The sequence below is a fragment of the Macaca nemestrina genome, chromosome 5, assembly GCF_043159975.1.
Source record: "Macaca nemestrina isolate mMacNem1 chromosome 5, mMacNem.hap1, whole genome shotgun sequence".
In the NCBI taxonomy this organism is placed as follows: Eukaryota; Metazoa; Chordata; class Mammalia; order Primates; family Cercopithecidae; genus Macaca; species Macaca nemestrina.
Genome location: NC_092129.1, coordinates 149,929,066 through 149,952,371, shown reverse-complemented (window position 1 = coordinate 149,952,371; position 23,306 = coordinate 149,929,066). Strand labels below are relative to the sequence as shown.

The 23,306-nt window shown below is 38.3% G+C and overlaps 1 long non-coding RNA gene across 2 annotated transcripts; it reads left to right on the top strand.

Annotated features, from left to right (window-relative positions):
- Window positions 1-341: 341 nt before the first annotated feature.
- On the top strand, window positions 342-17,887 carry LOC139363433 (uncharacterized). 2 transcript variants are annotated; one of them, XR_011623823.1, is made up of 4 exons: window positions 342-3,067; window positions 15,017-15,097; window positions 15,817-15,880; window positions 16,759-17,887. It is a non-coding gene; the product is annotated as an uncharacterized lncRNA (long non-coding RNA). The 2 variants fall into 2 exon arrangements; XR_011623822.1 differs by having other exon boundaries at window positions 15,017-15,880.
- The last annotated feature ends 5,419 nt before the right edge of the window (window positions 17,888-23,306 follow it).

The following is a 23,306-nucleotide window of genomic DNA, read 5'->3' as shown; positions in this document are numbered from 1 at the left end:
GCCCTGATTGACGTTCAGCCAGGCCAATCATAGCCTCAGCGTCTGAGGCGCGCGGAGCTGGAGCGCCCAGGCACGTCCGCGGTTCCCAAGGATGCAAACTCTCTGGCGCCGCAGCCCGGGCTGCAGTACGCCTGAGGGGGTCCTCCCTGTCTGCGCCTCCCGCCGCCGGCCCTGAAAGGTCTGCACCTCAGGCTGGATACTTGGACAGAGGCAGACACTGCGGCTCAAAACCCCAAGGGCGGGGTGCCTACTGTACAGAGTCCGGGAACGCCTGCCTGGAAGAGTTCCGGCGGCTCCGCGAACACTTGGAGAAAGCGCTTGGATGCAGTTGCTGGGTGAGATTTGGGACGGTGGTTGTGTTTTCCAGAAGGCGCTCGGGCGGGGTGGTGAAGGAGGGATACAGACCTCTAGATTCCTCTCTCGTTGGGGTGAGGTGGGGGACAGCAGTGAGAGTAGTTCTCATCCCTGACCCTCCTCCGGGCCGGCCGACGGAGGAGAGAGAAGGGGAGGAAGAAGGGTCTGCCCAGGCCTTCAGACACTTTATTTTGTGGGAGATGTATGTATTCTGAGTGTCCCTGCTCTGGAGGGATTGTTAAAGAATCCAGGTTCTTGGGGAGGGTCTTAGGAGAACACTCCAGGTGATATTCTTCCTATTTTCACCGTGTTTTTTTGGGTACAACTTGTTCCCTTTAACCCGAGGTGGCCTTGGTGTCCGGCAGCTGTTTTCTCTGCCAGTCACCACCCTCTGGGCCTCACGTCTTCATCCCTCAAGTCCGCTGCCTCTGAGCTGCTACTTACATCTGGTCTGTTTCTACCTCTGCTGGACCAGAAGTTTGCATTAACGCCCCCACCCCATCCTGCAAGACCAGCGCTTCCAACCAAGCGCGCTCTCCTCTGAACCTAGAACCTGCTTGGAAATCTGAGTATTTCCTCTATGCCCAGGTGAAGATTGATGTCTGGGTTTCACATCTCCCGATTCTGTTGTGTACTATGTCGTTTCTCAGCTTGGTTATATGTGCCTCCATTGAGTGGACCGTATCTCCAGAATTTCTCCTAACCCTCCCTGTATACTCCCCGGCAATCCTCTTCCTTTTTTTTTCTCCAAATACCCCTCCCCCCACCAGAAATAACTTTACCCCTGTGCCACTTCTTCTGGCATGGAGCACTAAGGAGCCGTACCACACCCGGTGCCAGAGGTGGAAGAGAAATGAGGTTTGAAATGTGGGGAACAAGAAACTAATCTGTGGGAAATTCTTCCACTCCTCAGACGTGTAAAGATGTGTTGGAGACTCTCATAAATATATATTCAGTAATGCAGCATATGCTATGATGACTATGTATTCATTTTTTATGGGAATCAAGAATTCAGAATGATCAAAAATGCCTGTGTGTAGAAGACATGAATCTATAGGAATATCACCCATAGTGAGCACAACGGTGAGTGAAATCCCATGTTTCATGCTTCCCAGCAGTCCCAAAGGGAGCCTCCAAATGTGTACAAGATTCAGACTCCAGGTGACCTGCATCTGTCTATGCACTAGCTATGTGAGCTGTTACCTCAATCTTGATGAGGTTACTCCGGAAGTCTGGGATCTTGATTTTTGCCTGTCACTGATCACCTGGCTACAGGAAAGGAGACCTAAATCCAGAACTTAAATTTATGAACACCAGGTCTGTGGGCACTAGACCTTAGAAGTAGGTGGCTATTGGCTGGTCCTTTCTGGAGTGAGGCAGACATACCTATGCCATATGCAACATGAAAGGTTGCCTGAGCCCCTCAGCCTGAGGTAGAGTAAGGAGGGAGAGGTGGATAGGGACTTTCTTCTCAGACCAGGGAAATCAGAAGCCATCAGATGCCTTCAGTAGAGAATCCAGCACAAAGAAGATCATAAGTCATCTCCTCTCCACTTCTCTATAGTCATCATGGACATAATTGCTAGCCTACCTTTCCTTGGTACTCTGGTTAGTAGAGTGAAGTTGAGATAATATAGGTGAAAAAACTGAGCAGAAAGGGAGTGAGGATACGGGGCCTCTACAGTTTGCCTCATGGGTTTCCCACTCTAAATAGATGAGGTACACAACATTCTGGCAGTGTCACACTAGGGCCAGAGTTGGTAGCTCACAGATGTACGATGGGGGATGGAAGGAGTATGCCTCTCAGGCAGGCAAGTTTAGCCTGGGAGACAGAGGATGTGGCTTAAAAGTTACTGCCTACAAGACCAGTGCATGCAAGGGAGTCCCTGCTGCTGCTTGGGTCAGAGGAGACAAGGCAGAAGGCTGATGAAAACTCACCAACTGGTGGTCAGTCTGAGAAGCAGTCAAGATAGAGAACTGCAAAATTAACAGCACAAGTTTTTCAGGAGTCTCAGTGCCCAATGTGAGGTCTACCAGGGATGCCCAGCCCCTATGGTCTGAGCCCCAGTAGCCTGGTCTGGATGTAGATGCCCTCTGCTTATTCATAGAGACCTGGGAAGCTGAGCCAGAAACCTGGATAGTGACCAGAAACACACCCAGACATCTGAGAAATGCTTCCCTTATATCCAAGAGATCCCTGTGTGTCGAACACATGAATCTATTGGAATATCACACACAGTGAGCGAAGTCTTCTTACACTTGCTAAACTCTCTCCGTAGATTTACTACATTTTTCATCAGTGATTTAATGGAGGGAAACCAGGTCCCAGACTCGATTAAAAAAAAAAAAACTCTTTAGGTGAGCGTGTATGCATGTGTAAATTGTAGTATACAGTGGTATGATTGGATAGTCAAAGGAATATCTAAGCCAAGTGTACCTAAGGAGTAAATTTGGAGTCAGAGGAAGTTGGTCATTGTAGGAAAGTAACTGCTGCAAGAAAGATTTCTTGGAATGTAATTATCTAATATGAGGCATTTATGCCTCTTTTCCTCCATGTTTCTAGTTTCTGCCTTGGGTTTGGCATTTATTTATCCTGCTTCAAGTATAAGACTAATGGTTTATTCGAGGGCCCACAACTTCTACTTCTGTCCTGGCTTCACACAGATCATTTTCTCTTCTCAAGTCATTCTATTTTCACTGGTAGTGAAAGAAGGTAATATCTTCATCTTCAAATAAATTAGGGGGAGGGGTTCAAATTATGAGGGAAAAGAAAAATTGGTGGTTCTGCTGTGGGGAAGAGTTGCTGAAAATTAAAGGACACCTGCTGAGCTGAAGAGAGCTTTGGGGTTTGGTAATTTGGGGTGTGAGGTGGGTCTTCAAGAACGCCATGGGCTTCAAGACTACTGTGTCTCTCCCTTAGTATTTTCCTCCTCAGTTTGAGAGGACTTCCTGGTAAAGGACTGAAAGAAATGTCCACTCCATCATGTCTCTGCTGACACCTAGCTTCTCTTCTCCAGTTATAAGTCCATTTTCCTATTGGGGTAACACAAGAAGGAGGAAGAATAGCTCAGGTCTTCCCTTCACATCTCTCCTACAAGGATTGTGAAATGTCATATGCCTCTTCCCATAGACTTAGATAGACCTAAAATTGTCAACATGTGTCCAGATAGTTGCAAAAAAATATGATTTCCAACATATTCTCCATATTAACACTTTACAGTAAAACTGTTAGTCACTCATATGTTCAATTCAATCTAAATATCATAATGTTTTGACACCCATTATCATTAATTTTAAAAATATATAAACAACCTCTTTCTTAATGGTTGGAAATTTTACATTGCTCTTTTTTTTCCCCCTTTGAATCCATATTTTTATTCTCCCCCTCCCTGCAGAATTTTTCTTTTTTTTTTTCTTTTTTTTTTGAGTTCTCAACCCTGGTTGCATCCTAATATAATTTTTTTTTTGTTCTTGGAAATCTTTTATTGAGCCACCTATTATGCTTCTTTGCAACAAAATATGTTCTTACACTGCATTTTTAATGTCTTGTTCCAAGTGTTTAAAAAGTTATATGGGCTGGGTGCAGTGGCCCACACCTGTAATCCCAGCACTTTGTGAGGCGGAAGCAGGAGGATTACTTGAGCCCAGGAGTTCAAGACCAGCCTAGGCAACATAGGGAAACCTCATCTCTACAAAAAAAAAAAAAAAAAAAAATGCTGGACATGGTGGCTCCTGCCTGTAGTGTCAGCTACTTGGGAGGCTGAGGTAGGAGGATCAGTTGAGCCCAGGAGGTTGAGGCTGCAGTGAGCCATGATCATGCCACTGCATGCACTCTAGCCTGGATGACAGAGTGAGATGCTGTCTCAAAAAAAAAGGTGTATGGATTAAGATAGGATTACCAACTGTTAGAGATCAAAATAATGTCAATACAGATTGGATATGCTTTATTTGAAATGCTTGGGACCAAAAGTGTTTTGGATTTCAGATTATCTTGGATTTTAAAATATTTGTATGTATATAATGAGATACCTTGGGGCCGGGACCCAAGTCTAAACATGAAATTCACTTATGTTTCTTATATACATTATGCACATAGCCTGAAGGTAATTTTATACAATATTAAAATAATTTTGTATGTGAAACAAAGTCGTGTTAAGTACAGTACTTACGTGTGGCATCATATTGGTGCTCAAAAAGTTTCAGATTTTGGAGCATTTCAGGTTTTCTGATGAGGGATGCTCAATCTGTAATACACATTTTGGTAAATAAAAGTATAAGTTTGTAAAGGTAAAATTTAACTGGAAATGCATCTCTTAATGAGATGGATAGGGACTTTATTTTCCCAATTTCATGTTGACAAATGTTACTTATTGTTAATGAATCTGGGCTGTATATTATTTCAATTTAAAAAAATTTAACATGAAAGAACTAAGGAATCTTGATCATATAAATGAATGAGAAAATAAAGACTTGTTGAGGCAACTTGACTCCATTTTAAAAATTTCTTCTTAGTCATATGCAAGACTCACGTAATGGGCTATTATTAAATAATATTTTTAATAATCTGTCAGCTGACAACTCAGGTATAAGGTTCTTCTTCAATTTTGTTGAAAGGAAAGAATTAGAAACCACTTGACTTGCAAAACTATTTTTATACATACACTTTTAGTTTTTAGAACCATACCAAAGACTTCACAAAGTCTTATAAAATAACTAATAATTATACCTGCTGCTCTTTCACTTAGAGATACCTTGTTCATGAATCTCAAATTGGATAAAACTAGGGTGAAAGAAAAACAACCCCACACACACAAAATTGGAGATAAAAAATCAATAGATTCTTAATAAATATCTCTTCATTTTTTATGTCATCTGGAAGTGCCTTTTAAAACTATGACAGAGATAGTGCTGTATAGTTTACAGTACGTGTGTATGTGTTTAATTTCATTATTGTACAAAATGGTTAATTTTATAATCATGCATTTGATAGATGTAGAACAGTGTGTCAACCTCCAAGCGGGAGAAATTAATCCAAAATAAATGAAACTGGATTTCTAAAGTTTAGAACATCACATCCAAGATTGCATTTGGGAACATTTTGTTTTGTATCCATACACAAATGAATTTCTGTTTTTAAGAACATAATTTAATCTACTTAATGGAAATCAACAGCAAAATGAAGAGAAGGTATTGGATAATTAATAAATATAGGTTTACAGAAATTCTATTACTGACTGCTATTATGTGCATTAATTACAGCAGAATCCACAAAATATTTCCATCAAATTAAATCTTACTCTAGGAGGTATATGATAAAAATAAATAAATGAACAGAGAAATAACAACATACTGTAAACTGTTACCCAAGTAGAAAAATACATTTACGTGATCCAGAAATGTTTGGTAAAAATTAATGAAAATATTTCCCCTATTAGTCAGAAGAAGTTCAAGAAAACATACATTAAAATACCTTCAATATGTGTGTGTTTTACTTCAAGATGTGATGTTGATCTGTGAGAAATTAATGTTGAGTGTTTTGCCTCCACTGCCTTGAAATAATGCAAAATAAGCAACTGAGCTGGGGGCAGTGGCTCATCCCTATAATCTCCTTTAGAAGCCAAGGAGGGAGGATCGCTGGAGCCTGGGTGACAGAATAAGACACTCTCTCTCTCTCTCTCTCACATATATATATATATATATATGTGTGTGTGTGCATATATGCACATATGCATATATATGCATATATATGCATATATATGCAACTGAAGCGCAGATGGGACACAGGTAAGTGGGAGAATTCACCAAGCTCTTTGTTAGTATTTAGAGTGTTTCATAGAAAGCTAATATTTCTTCACTTTTTTTTTTGACAAATTTAGAATATCCTAGCTCTGAGACAAAAATTGGGAACCTCAGCATGAGTTTGTCACCTGAATGAAATTAAAAAAAAAAAAATCACGTTGAAGGCTGGGTGCAGTAATACATGCCCATAGTCCCAGCTACTCTGGAGGCTGAGGCAGGAGGATCACTTGAGCCCAGAAGTTCAGGAATTCGAGACTGGCTTGAGCAATATAGCAAGACTTCATTTCAAAACAAACAGGAAAAAACCCACCACCTTCAGTATTTCTTGCCAAAGCAAAGGAGCCATTCGTTCTTTACAGTGGTCAGGAAAGGAAGCATCAAGGCCATCAAATGAAAAATTTTCAGCATTTCAGCTTCTCTGCTCAGAGAAATATATGAATCTAGAATATCACAACATAAGCCAGAAGTGTCCCATTTCTCATGCCACATGTCACTCTTAAGGTTACTCAACCTCGAGCATGGTTGGCATTTGGGGCTGAATGGCATTTGGGGCTTTATTGTAAGGGGCTGTCCTGGGCATTGTAGGATGTTCATGAGCTACCTCAGTCTCCACGCACTAGATGCCAGTAGCATTGACCCCTGATCCCTCTACCCAAGTTGTGACAACTAAAAACGTCTCCGGATAATGGAGGAACCTTAAATGCATATTGCTAAGGAAAAGCCAATCTGAAAGGATTACATATCGTATGAGTCCAACTATATGGTAATCTGGAAAAGGCAAAACCATGGAGACAGTAAAAAGGTAGTGGTTACCAGTGGTCCATGGCAAGGGCTGGATGAATGGGTGGAGCACAAAGGATTTTTAAGGCAGTGAAATTATTTCGAATGATGTTGTAATGGTGGATACATGTCATACCTTTGTCAAAACCAGTAAAATATACAGCACAAAGAGTGAACCCTAGTGTAAACTATGGACTTTACTTAATAATGTATCAATATTGACTCACCAATTTTAACAAATGTACCACACTAATACAAGATGTTACTAATAGTGGAAACTGGAGGGAAGAGGGCATGAGGGGACATATGGGAACTCTAATTCCTGTTCAGTTTTTCTGTAACTGTTAAACTGTCCAAGAAAAGTCTGTTTTTATAAATGGAGGCGTGGTTTTATGTGGATCAAAATACCATGATTGCCTTTTTATTTTACACATGGTGAAATTAGAGCAGGACATATTTTAAACTCAAAATTCACAAAATTAATTTATGCAAATGTTTACCCAGATCAAGCATATTAAAGAAACTTAGATTAATATTGTTACCTTGAATTTAATTTACTGAGTAATCCTCTAAGACTCCTCTACACATTATTAATCTAGAAGGATTTTTGAAGTCGTTTAATGACAGTTATTGGTCTACAGTCAAATTGCATATCTCCATTAAACTAGAGTTGTATTTTTCTATTTTCTGATCCAGAAACTTTTTAGGAACAGGAAATGTTTATTTTAGAAAACAAGAACACTTCTTAAGCATTTGCTGTTAACAGTTATTTTCACATGTGCTTGTACTTACTTTACACTTGTCAGAACATAGTATTTACCTTTGAACCAAGGTTTTATAATAAGCAAGCACTTTTTTTATTTAAAAGGCACATTTTCCAAGTAAAAAAAAATCATTAAAAATTCAGTCCTCTGAAGGCTAATTTCTTTAAATCATTTAACCTACTTGTTTAAGGTATAGATTGGAATTTTTCTCAGCACTCTCTTGAAAACAGGTGACAGTGGAACCTTGTTAGGTTCACAAATCCTAGACTTTGATTATATAGCCCAGGCTCAAATTTTTCTCGAATGTTATGAACATTCAAAGCATTAGGAGTCTTGGTTTCCTTTCTTATTTTTTTTTCTTCTGGGTATATTTGAGACTCATCGTGGATTCAAATAAATTAATAATAATTTAACAAAACTGATAAAAATGGGAGCTCCGTTGAACATGAGAGACATTGATTAGTATTTTATAACATCCTCCAAATGAGGATCCCATCGCTAATTTAGATGCTTCTTTCAAAGGAGGCTCCTTTCCTTCGTTATCCATAATATAGTCACACCAGTCCTGAAAAAAACATGCAAGAGACTCCAGATCTTTGTATTTCATACTCTAAAGTCATACAAGCGGATCTGCATTTCCTCCAGTGGAAACTGTATAGCTGGTCATCTTTCCAGCACCCTTTTATCAAGAAACAATGCAGCTTCTACATTTGTGCTGCTTCTACACCAAAACAGCTGGAATCTATATGGTATGGTTCTGGATTCTCTTGTATACCTCACTCTTCATTTCTCACCTAACCCATGTGCTATGGTTTGAATGTTTCTCCCCTGCAAAACTCATGTTGAAATGTAATTGCTATTGTAACAGTATTAATAGGTGGAATCTTAAAGAGGTGATTAGGGTGGGATTGGTGATGTTATAAAAGGGTGAGTTCAGCCCCTTCTCACTCGCTCTCTCAGCCTTCCATCTTCCTCTGTGTGATATGCAACAAAAAAGCCCTTCCCAGATGCCAGCATCTTGATTTTGGACTTCTCAACCTACAGAACTGTAAACCAATAAATTTCTGTTCTTTGTAAATTACCTAGTCTGTGATATTCTGATATAGTAGCACAAAATGGACTATGACACCATGTGTTTGCACAGAAAGAAAAAAATTTCATACGATAATTGCCCCTTAATCTGCAGAGAATATGTTCTAATATCCTCAGTGGATGCCTGAAACTGCAGATAGTACCAAACCATAATATACACTACGTTTTTGTTCCCCATACATACCCAGGATAAAGTTTAGTTTATAAGTTAGGCAGAGTAAGAGATTAATAATAACTAATAATGAAATAGAAGCGTTATAACGATGTGCTGTAATAAAAGTTACGTGGCTGACACTTCTTTTTCTTCCTCTTTCTCTCAAAATATCTTAATATTTTTAAGCCATGGGTAACTGAAACTGCAGAAAGTGAAACTGTAGATAAACTTAACTCTATTTAAACAATAAAAGAAATAGTTATATTCTTGGGAAAATTGATAATTATCCAGCAGCCCCTTTGCAAAGGAAAAAAAAAAATGCATGTATTGGAAAAAATCTCAACCACAGGGTTCCCTAAGCTTTGCAAACACCAAACAGCATCCACCTATCCATCTTCAGAGAGCAACAGTCTTACTGTTATTTAGAAAAAGCAACCATTTCAGGTGCAGTTTTTGCACCTCAGCACTTCCCAGCTCTCTATTTGTATGGGACAGCTCACTATCCCTGACTTCAGTTTTTGTGAAGCTAGATGCCTCACTAGAGTCTAAACTCAGGCTAATTGGAGATCATAAAATTTTAGATGCTTGCTAGAGGTAGAACACAATTTTGATTGGAACCTTTCCAGCAACCAATTCTAAAAGGTGTTAATGGTGACTATTTTCTAAAACAAATCTGAAGAGTAACTAATATGATAAGACCAGAAATATATTTCTCTGGTAAGTCCCTATAAAAAGAAAGCTAGGTAATTAAATAATCTCTCAACAATATTGTTTTAGGAAACCCAGTAGAGAGTTTCACAGGCCTGTTTCTTATGGGATTGCTCAATGTAAGTAAATACTATCAAACCAAAAAGTAACTTTGTAACAGGAATTCTACAGAGCCCCAATACCTTACAGAATGATGAGTACAACAATAGAAACAAATAGAAGATAACCTAGAAAAATAAAGCGAATAACTCTTAATGGCATGAGTTAGGTTAAGAAAAGCTTCCTGGAAAAAGACATCTGAATAGAATTTTAATAGATACAGCTAGGAATTTCCCAAGCAAGTAGAAGAAGGGGGGACATTCCAGGCAAAGGAAACCATGTGAATACAAAGGTAGGGAGTCATGAATCAATATGTTCGTTTTTGTTTTTGTTTTTGTTTTAAAAAAGAGCTATAATAGGCTGGGCACGGTGGCTGTAATCCCAGCACTTTGGGAGGCTGAAACAGGTGAATCCCTTGAGCCCAGGAGTTCAAGACCAACCTGGGCAACATGGCAAAACACTGTCTACAAAAATAAAAAAGTTAGCCCTGTGCAGTGGCATGCACCTATGGTCCCGGCTACTTGGGAGGCTGAGGCGAAAGGAGCGCTGGAGGTGAGACTTGGAGATTGCAGTGAGCGGAGATCATACCACTGCACTCCAGCCTGAGCGACAGAGACTCTGTCTAAAAAAAAAAAAAGAAAAAAAAAGCTGTAATAAGATCTGCTTGCTAGACAATACAGTGAAATGAGGTAAGCTGAAGAGGTGGGCAGTGGCCTCTTACTCTATGTAAGAGATTTGACATTATAAAGTAAGTTGCCAGAGTTCTGAATGCGGGCGTTAGAAATAGTAATAAACAGGAGAGCATACACTTCAGAGCTGTCTGCTGTCTGGGAGGTGGAATTTACACTAAGTACGAGTAATAGAATGAAGGGGTTGGGGGAATGGTAAGAATCTAGGGTGAATGTAAATCTTCTGGTTCAGGGAATAAACAACAGGAAGTCATTGAAATCTATTGGCCTATCTTGCATTTTGAAATGATTTTTACTCATGTAAGATTCTGTAACATTACATGGTCATTAGGAAATATCTGTTTACTGAATTATGCAGGTATTCGAAATGTTCAAACATCTCATGCAATATCAAAAACTCAGACTGGCTGCAGTGGCTCATGCCTGTAATCCCAGCACACTGGGAGGCCAAGGCAGGAGTACTGTCTGAGCCCAGGAGTTCAAGACTAGCCTGGGCGACATGGCAAGACCCCATCTCTACAAAAAATTTTTATATTTACCAAGAGTGGTGGTGCACATCTGTGGTCTCAGCTACTTGGGAAGCTGAGGCAGGAGGATCACTTGCGCCCATAAGGTCGAGGCTGCATTCAGTGAGCCCTGGTCATGCCACTGCAATCCAGCCTTGACAACAGAGCAAGACCCTGTCTCAAAAAAATATTATATTCATTACTGTTGCTGCTGATATCAGAAAAAGTTCTAAGTACCCCACAGTAGCAGATACAATCTTTTCAAAATTCCAACTTCTACTTTTAAAAGCTTAAATTTTAGCACTGGCAACAAATATAACTAGTTGTTTTCCCTAAAGTGATAGTATCACTGTTTATTTTCAAGAAAATGTCTGCCAAATTCCCAAGTCTGAATAATCAATTTTCTGTCACTTTTTTTTTTTCCAAGTGAAAAGATGGTGTTTCCATTAAAGAAAAGAAAAAGTGGCTAATTCAGCTTGCAACTCAAACAAGTGTTTTTCCTAGAGACAGCTACATTTCAGCATGCAGTAGAAGTGTTTTATGGGTACATCGCATTGTGTCACAAAGAATATTTTTTAAATGTGCTTAAGGGTTGAGATTTAATAAAAAATAATTTTTACAGCTTCATCAAGGACATTATTTTAGTAAAACTGATTTTTTTTTTTTACTACAAATGTGTGGTAGTGAAGAATACAATGACTAATAATAAAATTTGGTGCCATTGCCTTAATTCATACTAAGACACCATTTTACCCACCATTGGATAAAATCCACCATTTTTGCACCATCAGTGCAAATGTTAACACAGTTAACACAGTTGTGGAGGATAAACCACCAGATTCAAAAAAGTCATATAACACTTTTAATGTTTCAAAACCTCTGTTGCCCAGAATTCACATAAAAGATCATCAATGGTCAGTTGGTGCCGATACCTGACAAATGAAAGCAAAGCAGGATGTATAGCCATCTGTAGATCAGTCCCTTTGTAAGGCTAAGGTACAAATCTTTAGATGACATTTTTTTTTTTTTTTTTTTTTTTTTTTGAGACGGAGTCTCACTCTGTCACCCAGGCTGGAGTGCAGTGGTGAGATCTCGGCTCACTGCAAGCTCTGCCTCCAGGGTTCACGCCATTCTCCTGCCTCAGCCTCCCAAGTAGCTGGGACTACAGGCACCCGCCATCAGCCTGGCTAATTTTTTTTTTTTTTTTTTTTTAAGTAGAGACGGGGTTTCACCGTGTTAGCCAGGATGATCTCAATCTCCTGACCTCGTGATCCAACTGCCTTGGCCTCCCAAAGTGCTGGGATTACAGGCATGAGCCACCGCGCCCGGCCTAGATGACATATTAACTCAGTCTTTATGTTTGCAGTTAAATCTTTAATTTGGCAAGTTATTGCATCATTGGAAAATGCCAGCACTATGCATTCTTGTGATTTTTCATCCAGCAGGTGTTCAGCAATGTCAACTGTTCAAGCCTCTATTAGTCTCTTTGATTGTGTGTGCTCCTCCAGTCAATAAAATATGATGGCTTATCCTGTCAGAAGCTTTTAAAGAGTGTATTACATCTACATTTAGGTTATTTAATTCTCTTTTTTTTAATAAACTCTGAATGATTAGTCCCAAAATGATACTGCAAATTTGTTGGAACCATATTAGTGTTTGAAAATGTTTTACTGCGCAAGACACAATATGATAAATTATTAACATCTATAAAGCTGAAGGAAATATCACTTTCAACATATGTTTGTTATGTGTAGTTGTACTCAGTTTCTTTGGAATAGATTTCTCCTTTTTATGAGGAATCAGATAACTTGCTGATATGTCAGTGTCATCCGTTTCAGCATCACTAGACATAGGCGATCTAGACACCAGAAAACGTGTTTTTCTCATCTCCCTTTTTAAAGCCAGCCATCCACCCTATTCAGATACAATTTTTTTAATTAAAAATGTTTTTGAAAAATATATTATTGCAGAACAACAAAGTAAACATACTTTTTGTTATGTTTCTGTGTAAAAGCAGAAAAAACTTTAGGATTTAAAAATGATTTCTTGGAAGATAATGAGATTACAGAGATTATAACAGGTATAACTGAAAATAGTTGTTAGAGCACTGTAGAAAATAAACAATTTCTGAAAACTACATATTTATACCGTAAACTCACTACATTTGAAAACTCTAGAAAATACAATACACAGGCATACAATCTGTTAGGTGTCAGAGAAATAGTCATCATTATTCATCACATGCCATTGTAGTCCTTGGTGAACTCTTCTGTACACTTACGAGAGTCAGACTAAAAAAAAGGCGAATAACATCTTAGTTTTCTGAGTATTTTTGACCTTGTTGATCCTCTAAAAGGATCCAAGGGATCTCTGCCTCCCAATATCCCCAGGAATCCTCTGATCACATTTTGAGAACTGTTGGATAAGTCAGTTAATATTGCAGGAACATAGGCTATCTCCATGGGGAAAAAATGAAATCCCCAGATCTCTACCTCACACCATCACTAAAATAAATTGTAAATGAAATAAAGGGCTAAATGTGAAAAGGTAAAGGTTTAAAGCTTTGGGGGGAAAATGTAGAATAACTTTATTATCTCAAAGTAGATACCCTAACAATAGCACGTGCTGAAAGAGAAATGTGAAGAAATGGGAATTTGCATAGAATCTTGGTGGAAAGGTTAGTTTTTCCACTTATTTCGACTACTTATTTCACATATGCAGTGTTGTACAAATTTAAAGAGACAAGTATCCTACAGACAAGCAATTCTATGTTTATGTGCCCTAGAGACCTGAAGACATTCTCAAATACATAAGCAAAGAAGTATGCATAAGGATGTTCATTGCAGGTTTGCTTATAATTAGTGGAAAGTCAGGGGATGCCCATCAGTGAATAAAAAAGTAAATAAAATTGTGTTGCCTTTCTACAATATATTTTGTGCAACCATTAAAACAAACTAAATATCCATATTTCACAAGGACAATTCTCACAACATAATAACAAATGATATGTACTAACTTTAAACTAGTAATTACATCTGGGGAGGGAAAAGAAAGGTGGACCTGAAGTCAGGTGCAAACAGCACAACTGTATTTGAGTAGTGGTTACATGACCATTGTTCCATGTATTTTTTGTATGTTACAAATATTTACTATTAATTATAACAACATACGGTGTACTCTAACTCCTTCATGCTGCTAATTATAGAATATCTACTTTGTTGACTAAACCCTTTGGCTGTGTGTGTGTGTATATATATATATAGCCTATTTCCGTTCATGGTTCTGTGGGTAAATAACAGTTGACTTTTTTCCTCTGCTTAGTATTTTTAAAAATCTATTAGTTTATCAATCTCTTACTGAGTTTTAGTTTTAATATTTGTATTAAGTATTTTAAACACACAGAAAGACTAGTGAACACCCATTACCCAAACACCCAGCTTTATTAAATCTTAGTATTTTGTCCTATTTGTTTCAATAGTTTTTTTATAAATCAGTGACTATAGTAAAATTGATACCTCTGAATCCTTCCATTTTCTTTTCACCACCCCCAAATATAACCAGCAATGTGAAGTCAGTTTTATTTACCATTGCAATGCATGTTTTTAATATGTTTACTAAATGTTTATGAATTCTTAAGCATTATAAAGCATTATGTTATAGAGTTTTTAAGTTTTATAAAATATTTTCTGATATCATTACTTTAAGGAAACCTGCAGTAACCCCTTTGGAAAAAGAATAATCACACGTAATTTGTTACATATTAAAATAACTGCTCCTAAATAGTGATGTGGCCTTGGGCAAGCTTTTTCAAGTTTCTCTGAGCTCCAGCTTTTCCTTATCTGTGTGATAAAAGAATATGAGACTATGTCTGCGCTCTCTTTCAGATTATAAGTCTGTATAAATTATTCAACCTAAATGTTCCCATTGGTTTACTTAAAGGATAGTTTTGTCCACTTATGAACAACTCTGTTTCATCAAAATTAGAATTTACTGAATGTTCATTAGTTTTAACTTTTTTAAGTGGTTTGTCACAGAATTCTTTCAATGCTGAGATTTTCAAATATATTGCAGCCATCGAGAGGACATTCATGAATATTCACTATGAGCCTGATGCTATGCGAGGTGTCAGAGATACAAGAGGGAACTTGACAGGTACAGTCTGTCCCCCACAAAGCTTATGGCTGAGTTTTTAAAATATAATTCAAGCTTTTCAGGAACACAGTCAATCCATAAAGCAATAGGGAGAAATGTTTCCAATATCAAGAGGCACTGATGAATGAATGTATGAATGCCTAAATTTTATAACTATTTTATTTTTTGTAGACATAAAAAATAAGCATTCACTGTATGATCCTTAAATAAAATCATTGGCAAAGTGTAGCCTATAAATGTCTGCAAATACCTCACCAAAGGCTAGAAGACATTTTGCCAGAAGGAAGTAATGTTTACATTTCTATATTGTGTTTCTTTTTCCTCTACATAATCATTTTGTCCTATGCCTGTGTCTCCTTCTTAATAGGCTTTGACATGAACCCAAAGCAAATGTTTCCCATTATTTTATCTATTTATTGAATACATTGTTTTCTGAATGCTATTCCTTTCATTTACCAGTTGTAGTAGTCTGGGTTTGCTCTTATTTCTCTTTACTCTAAAATGGTTTTTTTTGTTGTTGTTGTTTGTTTTTTTTAAATCTGTAACACAAAACTTAGTGCTTGGTTATATACAGGAAGGCATTGTTTTCTAAAAACACTGGTTTACAAAATGGAATGTGCACACTACAGGGAATGTGCAAATGATCCTTGAGGATACAGGAAGGAAGTGTTAAAGTTTCTATTTATTTTGGTAACTTACAAACTTTCTGTTTGTTACAGTGTGAGTTTTGGTGTGTATAGTCAAGCCATATGCTAGCACATGGGATAATGTGTAAATAAACATGTAAGTATCGATAAGTACTCAACTATTTTTTACTGAGAGGGCTTTAGGCTTTTTTTTTTGTAAGTTTAAATACCACAGTTCAAATGTGTGTGTTGGTCTTATCTATGTAATTGTTGTGTGTGCTCTTCCAGGGAGTGATGGTGTCTCATGTCTCTTGCTCTGTCCAAAGGACCTTGTGTGTATAAATGCTAATAAATATTTATTGAACTCCATTAATAAATGATTCCATTCTTCAGACCATCAAGCTAAGGACTACCCTTTGAACATACTTTGGAAACATTTTCATTAAAGCTACGAATGTCTCAGAAATTTTTAATTAAATAGTAAAATTGGCCGGGCGCAGTGGCTCACGCCTGTAATCCTAGCACTTTGGGAGGCTGAGGCTGGCAGATCACAATGTCAGGAGTTTGAGACCAGCCTAGCCAATAGGTGAAACCCCGTTTCTACTAAAAATACAAAAATTAGCTGGGTGTAGTGACAGGCGCCTGTAGTCCCAGCTACTCAGGAGACTGAGGCAGGAGAATCGCTTGAACCCAGGAGACAGAGGTTGCAGTAAGCCGAAGTTGTGCCACTGCACTCCAGCCTGGGCAACAGAGTGAGACTGTGTCTCAAAAAAAATAAATAAATAAAATTAAAAGTGAACACAAAGATATTTTTCTTCGTACCAGTAGAAGGAAGATGTAATGAAAAATAAACTGCAATAGTAAATTTAGAAGTAATACTGAAAGAGCAACTGGGAAGTCTTAGATGAAGTTGTCACCAGCTTCTTCAAAGCAATTAAATATCCAGTTGTCTCATTTAATTCTTGTTTGGTATAATTTTTCATTGATAAGAATAATTCATAATTAACCAGCTTACATATGCTTCTTAAATTTTAGTGTACATGAGAATTACTAAGAAGTAGACTTAAATGCAGATTCTCAGGCTCCAGCCCAGGGATCCTAATTCAGCAGCTCTAGAGGGGATTCAGAAATCTGCATTTTCATGAAGTACCCTGGACGATTCTAATGCATGTTGTCTGTAACACAACTTTGAAATAAATGTCCTATATAAGCATATTCTATCTTGCCAGCAGCCATGAGAATTTAATTAAAGAGACAAATCTAAGAGCCCAACTACTAGTCTATTACTCCAACCTTTCCTTATTGCCAACTGTGATCAGAAGTATGAAAAAACAGCCCATGTTCTTCCTTAGAGGAAGACCATATCCCAACTGTGAAATGGTCCAGACATCTTGGAACTGAATATGGATTGTGACCCTGATACCCCCAACCCTCACTGGTCTTCATATACCAGCTGAGCATTTCATAATATTTATTTGATAAACCTTTCCTTGGTCCTGAGCCTCCTTGCTTCCTGACCTACTCCATGTAGCCTGGCTACTCTTCTTTCCATGAGGTGGACTGTCTTCTGGCCCTCTCATCATCTCCAACAGATGTGAACATGAGGGACCTTGGAGCAGGGGTAGATGCCCCAGTGCAAAAATAGTGGAAACTCACCTCTTCTAAGACCTTTTATAAATCGTTCTCTAAACACTTCTCAAACATACCCTTCCCTTGTATTTCCTCTTTCAGTGGATTAAACCACTGTCCACTCAACTGTCTGAGTGAGAAGATTGGATTCAGTGAGTTTTCAGGTCCTACCAAGTCTATTTCAAAGTGTCATTTCAATGATTTTGTTTCCTTTGCTTCTAAATAGTGGCATACATGGATATCAAGTACTATAGTGGGTTCAAAATTGGAGAAATTGATTTTGAAGTCATCTTTTTGCAGGTACAAGAGAAGCCATATTGAGTCAGTCAGAGAAGAGAAGCTAGAGGAAAAGTAGAATCAAATCTTTAGAATATTCAAAGCATTGCACGAATGTAATGTTTTATTATTAGCTGTGACTTCATTTTGGTTCCAATTCTGTCCAGAGAAATTTGAATGCTGGAGTTTTGGGAATATTAAGGCTTTGAGCAAAGAACATTTTATGATCCTCTACTTACTACTTGTTTATTTACAATAGAATTTCCTATTTTTGTAGGAAAAAAAAACCTGCAATGCTTACTTCATACAAATTAGCTGTGCCTTGGGTTCAGATTAACATACACACTCAAAAGATTTAGTGGGCTGTTATATGGCACCTTATTTACTTAGCTTCATAGAAGAATATTGGATATGGAAACATAGCTTGTCAACCTGACGCATTAGACATCTTCATCAGGAGTCTTTACATATTCTAGGTGCTGATTCTCAACCCTCTCATCTCATGGGAATATACATGGTCATAGCAGACAAGACCACAGGAGTAGGGGAAAGGCGGCAGGGGAGCCATTCTAGGATGGAAGAATCTCTCACATGACAGGAACCACATCTTATACCAACCCCATGAGTGAGTATTCCAAGATAACAGGCATATTCAGATTCAAGAAGCACCATAACAAAATCCAGGACCTACATTTCCCAGTAGGGTTTCATACAGGTCTGGTCATATAGGTCCAGCAAGTCTAAATGCCTGCCCACAGTCTGCCCAGCATAGATGTAGTTCACCAACCAGGGGTCATTTCCACAGTTAAAAATAAATAAAATAAGTAAATAAATGTGATTTGTTAATATAGCTGACATTTCACATTTATCTAAACAGTACATTTCAAAGAAACAGTAAGTATAAGATAAACTTGAGTTCATCTTCCCATGGGAAAAAAAGAGCTTAAAAATGTTGTTAACCCTTTGACCTACCAACAAACATGGCTTACTCCCACTCAAGAGCTCATTCCAGTTAGGACACAACCTGATGTTGGCCCTTCCTGGTAGCAACTACTGAGCATTGCAAGGAGAAGAAATTGGGATGGGTGCCTATAAAGAGAAAAACCCTCTTTTTAACCTTCAAATCTAAAGAAAATCAATTTGACAAGCATTTGCTGCAAACCTAGTGCCAAACACTGCCACACAGGAAGATGCATCTGCCATCTGTCAAGGCAGACTGAGGGAGGAATGGGAGTGGAGAACAATTAGAAAATAGGAAAAAATGAGACCAGCTAGGGACAGCTGCAGCAAAGCACCCTGAGGATACTAAACGCCCTCAGTATTTAGCTAGGATGGCCTAAAAGAGCTAATCTGAAAGAATTCATAAGTTATATGGATGCTTCTATTATAAATTAGAGGAAAGGCAGATTTATACATCATAAAGACTATAAGGTAAATATTATCTAGCAGTATGAACATAGCTTCATGACACAGCCTCCTAAAAATCTGTGGATACCTTCCTGAAAAGAATCCCTGAAGGCATTCCTCCTGGATTCTGTGAAGTAAAATAGCCCTCAAGGTGTACCCAGCAAGGGCTCAATAGGTACACAATAAATGCTCAACACACATCTACCTCCCTCCCTCCCACTATCCAAGCTTCACGCCTACCTCGTGAATCTCCAAGTTCCTTTCTCTCCTGTCCCTGGAGCATAGGCGAATCAGAATCCCTGCTTGTCACCCCATTGGGCACCTTGAAGAGAGACCCTTGGAATGGCTATGACAGCACATCAGTCCTGGCTACGAGGGTAAGATCCTGGGCATCAGAAAGCCTCAGGCCATGAGTTATTGAATATCACTTGTCACTTTGCCCTTTGAGTACCAGAAATAAAGCTTCCAGTTCCTGTGAAATGGCAAATAGGTGGGTTCAGGCTTCCAGCTCCCTCACACAAAATTAATTTTTGTAAAGGTGGAGAAGCAAAAGGAAGTAAGGATCTGGGGAGCTGGCAACACCAGAAATAAGTATAAGGTGTTTTTATATTTGCCAGGAGAGACAGAACTGCTGTCTTGAACAGGTGTGTGTAGGGAATGGGCAGAGCTGCATCCTGGGAGATAAGCCACACTGGGAGAACAGGCTGCATTGCAAGACTTTTTAATTTCTGCACTATGTCCTTCCCAATTGCCTTGGGACAATTGTTGCCTCCCCTTCATACATAAACAGGCTACAACAGGCCAGGCTGCTTGTATCTTCGAGGTAAATCGGTAGGGAACTGATGAAACCAGGTGTGAGCTTTTGGGTATTCTCTTCTCCACTACTCACAACCACTGCCCCAACTCCCAGAGCTGGTGAATTCCAACGTGGAGCACCTTCCTACTCCCAACTGTGCTTTTCCTAGGAGTCACCTGATAGAGCAGTGGCAGATGGTGAGATTCATAGTGTTTCTGGGCTCTCCATCTGGAGGGACACAGACCAGTACTTGACTTTATCTCTTCCCCATTACATATTACCCCACAGAGTAGCAGGTGCCCTTATGGAGACATGAGCTCACAGATCAACATAATTATATGGCTAAGGAACAAAAGTATTGCAAAACATAGACAACAAATTAACACCATATACTCTCTAATGCAGAATTATGAAAAAGATGAATCAAGAACTTAAAACAAAATGGCAAGTGTACTTAAGATAGTAGAAGATACCAGCGACATAAAGCAAAATCAATAACTCACAAAAATAAAGACAGAATATTAGATGTTAAAACTATAACAGTAGAAGTTGTAAGTACTATAGGTTAGACAAGTACCAGGATGGATATAGCTGAGGAATAATTCACGAGGTAAAAGATAAGATGAAAGATAATCCCAGAAGACAGTAGGAAAGAATAAAGACATCAAAAATATAAAAGAAGTTCAGCAAAATGTAGGCTAGAAATAGAAGTATCAACATCTGAATCATAAGAGAACTCACAGTGAAAGAAAAAAATACATACTTGAGAAAATAATGACTAATAAATTTACAATTTTTTTTTTTTTTTTTTTTTTTTTTGAGACCGAGTTTCTCTCTGTTGTCCAGGCTGGAGTGCAGTGGCGAGATCTCGGCTCACTGCAAGCTCCGCCTCCTGGGTTCACATCATTCTCCTGCATCAGCCTCCCGAGTAGCTGGGACTACAGGCGTCCTCCCCCACACCCGGCTAATTTTTTGTATTTTTAGTAGAGATGGGATTTCACCGTGTTAGCCAGGATGGTCTCGATCTCCTGACCTCGTGATTCGCCCGCCTCGGCCTCCCAAAGTGCTGGGATTACAGGTGTGAGCCACCGCGCCCAGCCACAAATTTTTTTAAAATGATGAAAGACCTCAGAGTAAAGGCTTCAAAGGATACTTAATAGGAGCTTCAGAAAAATCCACAACTCTGCTCGTTATATTGAGACGAATAACTATTTTTAAAACTTAGAAAGAAGAGTTTATCAACTGGCACAGTGGTTCACGCCTATAATCCCAGCACTTTGGGACTTTGGGAAGCCAAGGCGGGTGGGTCACTTGAGGACAGGAGTTTGAGACCAGCCTGGCCAACATGGTGAAACCCTGTCTCTACGAAAAATACAAAAATTAGCCCAGCCTGCTGGCATGCCCCTGTAGTACCAGCTCCTCGGGGGGCTGAGGCAAACCGGAGAGGTGGAGGTTCCAGTGGGTGACAGAGTAATACGCTACCAGATTAAAAAAAAAAAAAAAAAGAACAGTTTACAAAGGAGTAAGATCAGATTGATGTCAGACTTTTCAACAGCAATGAATGCAAGAATAAAATAAAATAATATTTTTATAGTAGTGAAGGAAAATAAACTGGGGTTTAGAACTTTATATGTATCAAAATTGCTATTCAAGTGAGATGGCATAACAAATTTATTATCATGCATACAAAGTCTTAGAATCCAAAAGCTCATATTCAAAGCACTCTTAGACTTGGTAAAAAAGAACAAACAAACAACAAACAAACAAAAACACTTTTAGAGGAAGTACACAAAAAGAGAATTAAATCAAGCAAGTTACAACAAATATAAGGGTGATTTGTCAACAAATCCAGGACCATATTTTTAAAAGAGGACAAATGAATGTGTGTGTGTGTGTGTGTGTGTGTGTGTGTGTGTGTGTGTAACTCCAAAATTAAAGTCCACATAAAGGTAATATCTACTTGGTAGGAGAATTGACATTAGGGTGAGGGAAGTAGAAAATCAAAAGGATAGAAGAGTATGCTAAAGAACTTAGAGGGCAAGATATACATATTAAGGTAGTTAAGACATTTTAAAAGGTAAATGCTCACTGTTTGTATTAAATTAAAGGCAACCACCATAACAGAATCAGTATGTATAACTTTTAATACGGCAGAAAAAAAATCAGTTTATCAAATGGAAAGCAAGAAAAGGGAAGAAACATTGTACAGTAAAAACAGAATGTGAAATTAGTTGCAAAAGTAAATCTTTACTTCAGCAGTTACCAATAAAAAAAGCAAAGGCTCTAATCATGGAGGAAAAAGGGAACCAAATCAAGTGTGATTTATAACAAATACTCTTTTTTAACTTTTAAGTTCAGGGGTAAATGTGCAGGCTTGTTACATGAGTAAACTTGTGTCAGGGAGGTTTGTTGTACAGATTATTTCATCACCCAGGTATTAAGTCGAATATGCATTAGTTATTTTTCCTGATCCTCTGCCTCCTCCCACCTCCACCCTCCAATAGGCCCGTGTGTGCAGTTGCCCTGTGTGTCCATGTGTTTTCACAATTTACCTCCCACTTATAAGTCAAAACATTTGGCATTTGGTTTTCTCTTTCTGCATTAGTTTGCTAAGGATAATGGCCTCCAGTTCCATCCATGTCCCTGCAGAGGACATTATCTCATTCTTATTTATAGCTGCATAGTATTCCATGGTGTATATGTACCACATTTTCTTTATCCAGTCTATCATTAGTGGGCATTTAGGTTGATCCCAAGTCTTTGATATTGTGAATAGTGCTACAGTGAACATATGTGTGCATTTGTCTTTATAATAGAATGGTTTTTATTCATTTGTGTATGTTCCTAGTAATGGGATTGCTGGGTCAAATGGTATTTCTGTCTTTAGGTCTTTGAGGAATTGCCACACTGTCTTCCACAGTGGTTGAACTAATTTACTCTCCCTCCAATAGTGTAAAAACGTTCATTTTTCTCCATAACCTAGCCAGCATCTGCTATTTTTTGACTTTGTAATAGTACCCATTCTGACTGATGTGAGATGGTATCTCATTGTGGTTTTGACTTTCATGTCTCTGATGATCAGTGATGTTGAGTTTCTTTTTCATATACTTGTTGGCTGCATGTATGTCTTCTTTTGAAAAATGTCTGTTCATGTCCTTTGCCCACTTTTTAATGGGATTTTTTTTTTCTTGTAAATTTGTTTAAGGTTCTTATAGATGCTGGATATTATACTTTGTTGGATGCATAGTTTGCAAAATTTTCTCCCATTCTGTAGGTTGTCTGTTTACTCTGTTGATAGTTTCCTTTTTGGTGCAGAAGCTCTTTAGTTTAACTAGATCACATTGGTCAGTTTTGCTTTTGTTGCAATTGCTTTTGGCATCTTTGTCATGAAGTCTTTGCTGATATGTCCTGAATGGTATTGCCTAGGTTGTCTTCCAGGATTTTTACAATTTTGGGTTTTACATTTAAGTCTTTA